Source organism: Phyllobates terribilis, unplaced genomic scaffold (assembly GCF_046119375.1).
Source record: "Phyllobates terribilis strain yellow unplaced genomic scaffold, ASM4611937v1 Scaffold_60__1_contigs__length_8166268, whole genome shotgun sequence".
In the NCBI taxonomy this organism is placed as follows: Eukaryota; Metazoa; Chordata; class Amphibia; order Anura; family Dendrobatidae; genus Phyllobates; species Phyllobates terribilis.
In genome coordinates this window covers 517,308-527,656 of record NW_027362820.1, presented here as the reverse complement: position 1 = coordinate 527,656, position 10,349 = coordinate 517,308, and positions in this window count along the sequence as shown.

Sequence of the window (10,349 nt, the reverse complement as noted above, 5' to 3'; positions counted from 1 at the left end):
AGTATGTTTGATGCCCCCACACAGTGTAATGCCCCCATTATGCCCCTTATGCAGGATGTATGATGCCCCCACACAGTGTAATGCCCCCATTATGCCTCTTATGCAGGATGTATGATGCCCCCACACAGTGTAATGCCCCCATTATGCCCCTTATGCAGTATGTATGATGCCCCCACACAGTGTAATGCCCCCATTATGCCCCTTATGCAGTATGTATGATGCCCCCACACAGTGTAATGCCCCCATTATGCCCTGTATACAGGATGTATGATCCCCCCCACAGTGTAATGCCCCCATTATGCCCCTTATGCAGTATGTATGATGCCCCACAGTGTAATGCCCCCATTATGCCCCTTATGCAGGATGTGTGATGCCCCCATACAGTGTAATGCCCCCATTATGCTCCTTATGCATGATGTATGATGCCCCCCCACACAGTGTAATGCCCCCAGTATGCCCCTTATGCAGTATGTATGATGCCCCCACACAGTGTAATGCCCCCATTATGCCCCTTATGCAGTATGTATGATGCCCCCACACAGTGTAATGCCCCCATTATGCCCCTTATGCAGATTGTATGATGCCCCCCCACAGTGTAATTCCCCCATTATGCCCCTTATGCAGTATGTATGATGCCCCCCCACAGTGTAATGTCCCCATTATGCCCCTTATGCAGGATGTATGATGCCCCCACACAGTGTAATGCCCCCATTATGCCCCTTATGCAGGATGTATGATGCCCCCACACAGTCTAATGCCCCCATTATGCCCCTTATGCAGGATGTGTGATGCCCCCATTATGCCCCTTATGCAGGATTTATGATGCCCCCACACAGTGTAATGCCCCCATTATGCCGATTATGCAGTATGTATGATGCCCCCCACACAGTGTAATACCCCCATTATGCCCCTTATGCAGGATGTATGATGCCCCCACACAGTGTAATGCCCCCATGATGCCCCCACACAGTGTAATGCCCCCATTATGCCCCTTATGCAGGATGTATGATGCCCCCACACATTGTAATGCTCCCATTATGCCTCTTATGCAGGATGTATGATGCCCTCACACAGTGTAATGCCCCCATTATGCCCCTTATGCAATATGTATGATGCTCCCACACAGTGTAATGCCCCCATTATGCCCCTTATGCAGGATGTATGATGCCCCCACACAGTGTAATGCCCCCATTATGCCCCTTATACACGATGTATGATGCCCCCACACAGTGTAATGCCCCCATTATGCCCCTTATGCAGTATGTATGATGCCCCACAGTGTAATGCCCCCATTATGCCCCTTATGCAGTAAGTATGATGCCCCCACACAGTGTAATGCCCCCATTATGCTCCTTATGCATGATGTATGATGCCCCCACACAGTGTAATGCCCCCATTATGCCCCTTATGCAGTATGTATGATGCCCCCACACCGTGTAATGCCCCCATTATGCCCCTTATGCAGTATGTATGATACCCCCCCACAGTGTAATGTCCCCATTATGCCCCTTATGCAGGATGTATGATGCCCCCACACAGTGTAATGCCCCCATTATGCCCCTTATGCAGTATGTATGATGCCCCCATTATGCCCCTTATGCAGTATGTATGATACCCCACAGTGTAATGCCCCCATTATGCCCCTTATGCAGGATGTATGATGCCCCCACACATTGTAATGCCCCCATTATGCCCCTTATGCAGGATGTATGATGCCCACACACAGTGTAATGCCCCCATTATGCCCCTTATGCAGTATGTGTGATGCCCCCACACAGTGTAAAGCTCCCATTATGCCCCTTATGCAGGATGTATGATGCCCCACACAGTGTAATGCCCCCATTATGCCCCTTGTGCAGGATGTATGATGCCCCCACACAGTGTAATGCCCCCATTATGCCCCTTATGCAGGATGTATGATGCCCCCCACAGTGTAATGCCCCCATTATGCCCCTTATACAGGATGTATGATGCCCCACAGTGTAATGCCCCCATTATGCCCCTTATGCAGTATGTATGATGCGCCCACACAGTGTAATGCCCCCATTATGCCCACACACAGTGTAATGCCCTCATTATGCCCCTTATGCAGGATGTATGATGCCTCCCACAGTGTAATGCCCCCATTATGCCCCTTATACAGCATGTATGATGCCCCACAGTGTAATGCCCCCATTTTGCCCCTTATGCAGGATGTATGATGCCCCCCACAGTGTAATGCCCCCATTATGCCCCTTATACAGGATGTATGATGCCCCACAGTGTAATGCCCCCATTATGCTCCTTATGGAGTATGTATGATGCCCCCACACAGTGTAATGCCCCCATTATGCCCACACACAGTGTAATGCCCTCATTATGCCCCTTATGCAGGATGTATGATGCCTCCCACAGTGTAATGCCCCCATTATGCCCCTTATGCAGCATGTATGATGCCCCACAGTGTAATGCCCCCATTTTGCCCCTTATGCAGGATGTATGATGCCCCCACACAGTGTAATGCCCCCATTATGCCCCTTATGGAGTATGTATGATGCCCTCACACAGTATAATGTTCCCACAGTGCCATAATCCCCCCCACACAGTATAATCAGTGGCGTAACTAGGGTCTGATTGGCCCCGGTGCAAAGATTTCGACTGACCCTCCCCTCCCACTTCATCCTGATATGTCCCCTATCGTGGTATTTATATCCCCCGTTTAATGTATAGTAAAAAAATGTTCTATAAGGCTATGTGCCGTAATCGCCGCCATTGACTTGCATTGGACCGCGTGACATCCGCATCACTGCATCTGCACATGCGGATATCACACGGTTCAATGTGCGGATGGTACCCAGGTCTGGAGGAGAGGAGACAATAGAACCATAGAACCTGTTAAAAAAAAGGAATTTAAAATAAAAAAAAAAGATTCTACTTACCTTCCGATGTCCTCCCGGTGTTTTCTCCCCTCCGTCTGGTCTGCTGTATGGGTCGCGTTGTTGTGAAGGACCTGCCATGACGTTATTGAGTCATGTGACCTGTCACTCAATGACGTCATCGCAGGTCCTTCACACCACCGCGAGCTGCCCAAGACACCGGACGGAGCAGACGAAACACCGGAGTACATCGGAAGGAAAATATAATCTTTTTTTATTTTTTACCATTCTTATTCTTTTTTTTTTTTAACTAACTTGGTCACACTACTATCCATGCCGGTTGCATGGATTTATATAGTGTGAACAAGTTGTCAAGCACTTTTCCAAGTGATGCTAAAATCGCTTGGAAAAGTGCTTGATAACCTGCATGCAGAAATGCATGTGAAGAACGCTTGACAAACTCTTCTACCTGGCGGGAAAAATGCATGTAAAAACAGCACGCCTTTTTCCTGCCAGGGAGAAGCGGAAAAAATATGCAGCATTTCTGCATCTTGGGCACTTAGCCTTATACTTACCAGGTACGAACTTAGAAGTCATGGGACCCCATAGCAGAAGTATAATGCACAGCCCATAGTCTTCCATATAGTATAATGCACAGCCCATAGTCTTCCATATAGTATAATGCACAGCCCATAGTCCTCCATATAGTATAATGCACAGCCCATAGTCCTCAATATAGTATAATACACTCCCCATAGTCCTCCATATAGTATAATGCACAGCCCATAGTCCTCAATATAGTATAATACACTCCCCATAGTCCTCCATATAGTATAATGCACAGCCCATAGTACTCCACATAGTATAATGCACAGTCCATAGTACTCCACATAGTATAATACACTCCCCATAGTACTCCATATAGTATAATGCACAGCCCATAGTCTTCCATATAGTATAATGCACAGCCCATAGTCCTCCATATAGTATAATGCACAGCCCATAGTCCTCAATATAGTATAATGCACAGCCCATAGTCTTCCATATAGTATAATGCACAGTCCATAGTACTCCACATAGTATAATACACTCCCCATAGTACTCCATATAGTATAATGCACAGCCCATAGTCTTCCATATAGTATAATGCACAGCCCATAGTCCTCCATATAGTATAATGCACAGCCCATAGTCCTCCATATAGTATAATGCACAGCCCATAGTCCTCCATATAGCGTAATGCACAGCCCATAGTCCTCCATATAGCGTAATGCACAGCCCATAGTCCTCCATATAGCGTAATGCACAGCCCATAGTCCTCCATATAGCGTAATGCACAGCCCATAGTCCTCCATATAGCGTAATGCACAGCCCATAGTCCTCCATATAGCGTAATGCACAGCCCATAGTCCTCCATATAGCGTAATGCACAGCCCATAGTCCTCCATATAGCGTAATGCACAGCCCATAGTCCTCCATATAGCGTAATGCACAGCCCATAGTCCTCCATATAGCGTAATGCACAGCCCATAGTCCTCCATATAGCATAATGCACAGCCCATAGTCTTCCATATAGTATAATGCACAGCCCATAGTCCTCCATATAGTGTAATGCACGGCCCATAGTCCTCCATGTAGCGTAATGCACGGCCCATAGTCGTGCATGTAGCGTAATGCACGGCCCATAGTCGTGCATGTAGCGCAATGCACGGCCCATAGTCGTGCAGGTGGCGCAATGCACGGCCCATAGTCGTGCATGTGGCGCAATGCACGGCCCATAGTCGTGCATGTAGCGCAATGCACGGCCCATAGTCGTGCATGTGGCGCAATGCACGGCCCATAGTCGTGCATGTAGCGCAATGCACGGCCCATAGTCGTGCATGTGGCGCAATGCACGGCCCATAGTCGTGCATGTGGCGCAATGCACGGCCCATAGTCGTGCATGTAGCGCAATGCACGGCCCATAGTCGTGCATGTGGCGCAATGCACGGCCCATAGTCGTGCATGTGGCGCAATGCACGGCCCATAGTCGTGCATGTGGCGCAATGCACGGCCCATAGTCGTGCATGTGGCGCAATGCACGGCCCATAGTCGTGCATGTGGCGCAATGCACGGCCCATAGTCGTGCATGTAGCGCAATGCACGGCCCATAGTCGTGCATGTAGCGCAATGCACGGCCCATAGTCCTCCATGTAGCGCAATGCACGGCCCATAGTCCTCCATGTAGCGTAATGCACAGCCCATAGTCCTCCATATAGCGTAATGCACAGCCCATAGTCCTCCATATAGCGTAATGCACAGCCCATAGTCCTCCATATAGCGTAATGCACAGCCCATAGTCGTGCATGTAGCGTAATGCACAGCCCATAGTCGTGCATGTAGCGTAATGCACAGCCCATAGTCGTGCATGTAGCGTAATGCACAGCCCATAGTCCTCCATATAGCGTAATGCACAGCCCATAGTCCTCCATATAGCGTAATGCACAGCCCATAGTCCTCCATATAGCGTAATGCACAGCCCATAGTCCTCCATATAGCGTAATGCACAGCCCATAGTCCTCCATATAGAATAATGCACAGCCCACAGTCGTGCATGTAGCTTAATGCACAGCCCACAGTCGTGCATGTAGCGTAATGCACAGCCCACAGTCGTGCATGTAGCGTAATGCACAGCCCACAGTCGTGCATGTAGCGTAATGCACAGCCCACAGTCGTGCATGTAGCGTAATGCACAGCCCACAGTTGTGCATGTAGAGTAATGCACAGCCCACAGTCGTGCATGTAGAGTAATGCACAGCCCACAGTCGTGCATGTAGCGTAATGCACAGCCCACAGTCGTGCATGTAGCGTAATGCACAGCCCACAGTCGTGCATGTAACGTAATGCACAGCCCACAGTCGTGCATGTAGTACTATGGCCTAGGGTACCATGTACTCACTGATTTAAAAAAAAAAAACAACACATTATACTCACCTTCACTCTGTCGCGCTGCATATTTTTATGGAGCTGGCAGCTGGCTTCAGCGTGCAAGCGACGGGAGCGCATGATGTCACTTCCATGCGCCTCTAGTCACGTGTACGCTGACTTCATCTGATTGCCTCTGATTGGTCGGCAGCGTGTATTGTGGCACACTGACAAGATGGGAATGAGGTAGTAGGGGTCAATGAGGATCTAGGAGGGGCTGGGATATGCAAGGAAAGTAGGGAGCTGAGTAAGTGTAATAAATGTGCTAATAATATTAAATATCTGCTGGCAAATGCAAGAAGTCTCGCAAACAAAATGAATGAACTGGAGACTCTTATATCGGTCACAGAATACGATGTGGTGGGTATTACGGAAACCTAGCTGGATGAAAGCCATGACTGTGTGACAAACATGGAGGGATATACTACATTTTAGGATATAGTCAGCAGTGGGGTGCTGCAGTGATCTGTACTAGGACCGATTCTTTTTAACCTCTTTATTAATGACCTTGGGGATGGGATTGAGAGTAAAGTGTCAGTTTTTGCTGACGACATCAAACTATGTAGAATATTAAAATCTGATCTTGACATTATGATATTGCAGAACGATCTGGATAAGATGACTGAATGGGCAAACACTTGGCGGATGAGGTTTAATGTAGAGTAATGCAACTAGGTCGGAGTAATTCTATTGCTGCATATACATTATATGGGAGTATACTTGGGACTACAGAACAGGAGAAGGCCTTGGGTATTCTGGGTACAAGTAAGCTGAGCAGCAGTACTTAATGTCAAGCAGCAGCCGCAAAAGCAAACAAGACTGTAGGATGTATAAAAAGATAAGGAAGGTTGAACTGGATGCACCTAGGTCTTTATTCAACCTACATTACTATGTTGGTATGAATGTGTGTCCTCGGACACACATCTAGCTGAAACAGGGGCTAGCATTGGCTAGGCCCGGTCGTAGCGGTGACTGCGGTCATTAAGCCTCTAGATAAAATACTCCCACAGTACCTACAGCATATACAGTTACAGAAAATAAAAGGGATTAACAAGAGAACTTACTACACCGATCGCAGAGACGATTCAGTTTAGCTGAAGGAGAGCAGTTCAAATGGCCATTTTGTGAACGGGGTTTCCTGCATACATGATGTGTATCTCTCATACATGGGCCAGGTTGTGGGCTGGTCTCAGCACTTCATGATTTTATGGAATCCCCAACTTATGTGATAACGCCTCTCTGGATGATCGCAGAAGTTGTAGATTGACACCATATTTTCCATAAGGATTTTATTTTTACTTAGAGACCAAAAATGGCATAGCTGTTGTCAATTATGTGTCCACTGTGCATTTATGGCTCATTGGCAGAGGGGCTACAGTTATGAGAAAATATGTATCCTTTTCTCTGGCTAGCCCATGTGCTGGAAATGTATTTCTCATTAATATTGGATTTATGTATATTCCAATATTTTATATTTTCATTCGGAGACATCCTGACTGCTGAAGCTGTGCTGATGAAAGGAATGTGTATGCTGGGTGACCATGGCTATTTCTAAAGAGTGTGAGATATCCCTTTTATCCTTGATAGACCTTTTCCTGTCTGAACAGATAGGTTAATCTGCACTCTTTGTCTATGCACAATACACATCCTCATAGTCTTTTCCCTACAAGAAGCTTTTGCATGTTAATTAAGCTGATTCACTGTTCGGCCACATTCAATTTCCTACTGGTATTAGTTTCTTGTCTAAGTCTTGGAGACTGTCAGCTGTTTGTCTTACTGGAAAACCTTGTGAGGTGTCTACTTTAATCCTCTTACTTCACAAGGGACGGCCTGCATGTTGATTAGGCTGGTTCACTTCACACTATAGGTAACACTGTTCAGCAAGGCTTTTTTTTCAGCATGAAATTGGGTGAATCTTATCGGAATTGTCATGCTGAGAAATAACTTCAGAATTGCTCTATCACTTAAGATTTTTGAGAAAAATGCAATTATGTATGCATTGAATACTGTCAAATTTGTGGTGGCATGTGATATTCCGAATTCAAAAGTCAGCAACAGCGATCAAGTTTAGAAATGTTTTGCCATTGATTTTCTTTATAATCACTGTCCGATAATTCACAGGCAAGATTCCAACAATAGTCACCCAGCATCGAGGGCCTCCACCTCCCCTGGTACCTATTTTCCATCTAGGAATGTCTTGATGAAACCTTTCACCATGTTCATCACTTACAGTGCCTAGGTTTGTTGGGAAAAAGTCAATGTGTGAATGAAGGAAATGTATTTTAAGTGATATGTTGCACTTCATTGACTTGTAAGCCTGAAGAAAACTTTCAAACTGTTCAGCATAGTTTGGCACCTTGTAGTTGCCTAGAAAGTTGAAAACGACATTCTTGAAGGCCGACCATGCTACATGTTCTGCACTATGCAGAAGACCATCAAAGAAAGGCTGCATGCCCACTATGCGTTTTTCAAGCAGACCCGGGTACCATAGTACCTGTGTAAAAAAGAATTTAAAATAAAAAATAAAGATTATACTTGCCTTCCGGTGGCCCCCGGTCTCCTCAGCGATGCGTCCGGTGTGTTGGGCGGCTCATGGAAGGTCCTTTTAGACCATCGCGAGCCGTCCAACACACCGTTCGCATCGCTGAGGAGACCGGGGGCCATCGGAAGGTAAGTATAATCTTTATTTTTTATTTTTTACCATTCTTATTCTTTTTTTTTTTTACTATTACTTGGTCACACTATATAAATCCATGCCGGTTGCATGGATTTATATAGCGTGATCAAGTTGTCAAGCACTTTTCCAAGTGATGCTAAAATCGCTTGGAAAAGAGCTTGATAACCCGCATGCGGAAATGCATGCAAAAACGCTTGACAAACGCTTCTACCTGGCAGGAAAAACGCATGCTTTTTTCCTGCCAGGGAGATGTGGAAAAAATATGCAGCGTTTCTGCATCGTGGGCACTTAGCCTTACTATCATTTACTAGATCTCGGATTTGTGGGCCAATGAAAACACCCTCTTTTATCTTGGCATCACTGATGCATGGAAACTTCTGTCACAAGTAAGCAAAGACTTCAGTTTGCTTGTTCATTGCTTTGACAAAGTTCTTCATTAATCCCATTTTGATGTGCAAAGGTGGAAGGAATATCATCTTTTCATCTATTAATGGTTCGTGTTTAACATTCTTCTGCCCTGGAATAAATTTATTGCGTAGTGGCCAGTCCTTCCTGATATATTGCGAGTCTCTTGCGCTACTGTCCCATTCCCAAAGGAAACAACAGTACTTAGTGTATCCCATCTGTAAACCTAATAAAATTGCAACTACCTTGAGATCACCACATATATTCCATTTGTACCTTGATTATTGAATGTGCATCTGCATATTCTCATAGGTCTCCTTCATACTGATCGACATGTCCGATAGGTATCGAAGAGTAGACATTACCATTGTGTAGCAAGACAGCCTTAAAACTTAAGGCCAATGAATCAATGAACAGTCGCCATTCCCTTGGGTCATGGTCAACTCCAAGGACAGAAAACAATCCAGTAATATCACTGCAAAAAGTGAGACAGTCAGGTTGACTGAAATATTTGGTTAAATCTTCATGACGACTGCAAAATACTGAAATTTCTGTACCTGGCTGCAACAGATGCCACCCTTGCAACCTTGATCCAAGTAGTTCTGCCTGACTCTTTGATAAACCCAAATCTCTGACCAGATCGTTGAGTCTTGCTTGAGATATTAAACGTGGAGCAGTTGATATTGATGGTTCGAAATCTGAATCAGCAGCAGGTTCCATCTCTAATGAATCAACCATCATTTCATCGCCCTCTTCTATTCTCCACACCGGCGGTGGTTTTGGAACTGGCAGACTTTCATTGTGCGCCACTGGTCAAATTGCAGAAGCAAGGTTGGGATATTCAATAGACCTCCTGTTCTTAGAAGGAAAAACCGGATACATTCATCGTGCAGAAGTAACAATCGGTTATATGGTCCTTCTGATCCCTCCAGATCATTGGAATGTTAAATGGCATCGATGGTCGCACACCCTTCAGCCAAGACCTCAAACTCGTAGTGCAAGATGAGCAGCATATATGAGTAGCCCTTGCTCTGTCTTGGTCACCAATTTTGCATCCAAAATATAACTCCTATGCCTTCTTAACAACTGCAGTTATACTCCTTTTCTGGGCTTTAAGGGTATAATCTCCACATATATAACAAAAGAGCTCATTACTATTGCGACATTGACGCGATATTCTACAACTCATTACTTATTAAACCGTTTTGCTCCTTTATGAAATTTTCTCAAAACAGAAGAAACTCATGAAGATTACAGCGTCGTTACTGCTGTTATTATATAATGCTACTTGGAAATAGACCAAAGTCTGACAGTTGTGTCTGGACGTGCCTGAGAGTGCACAACTAATGCAGTGCATGATTGGACAGGACTTAAGTGCTGTATATTATAATAAAGAGAGTCCATATTATGAATTCCATTGGTTATTTCTACAAAAAATACGCTTCTGA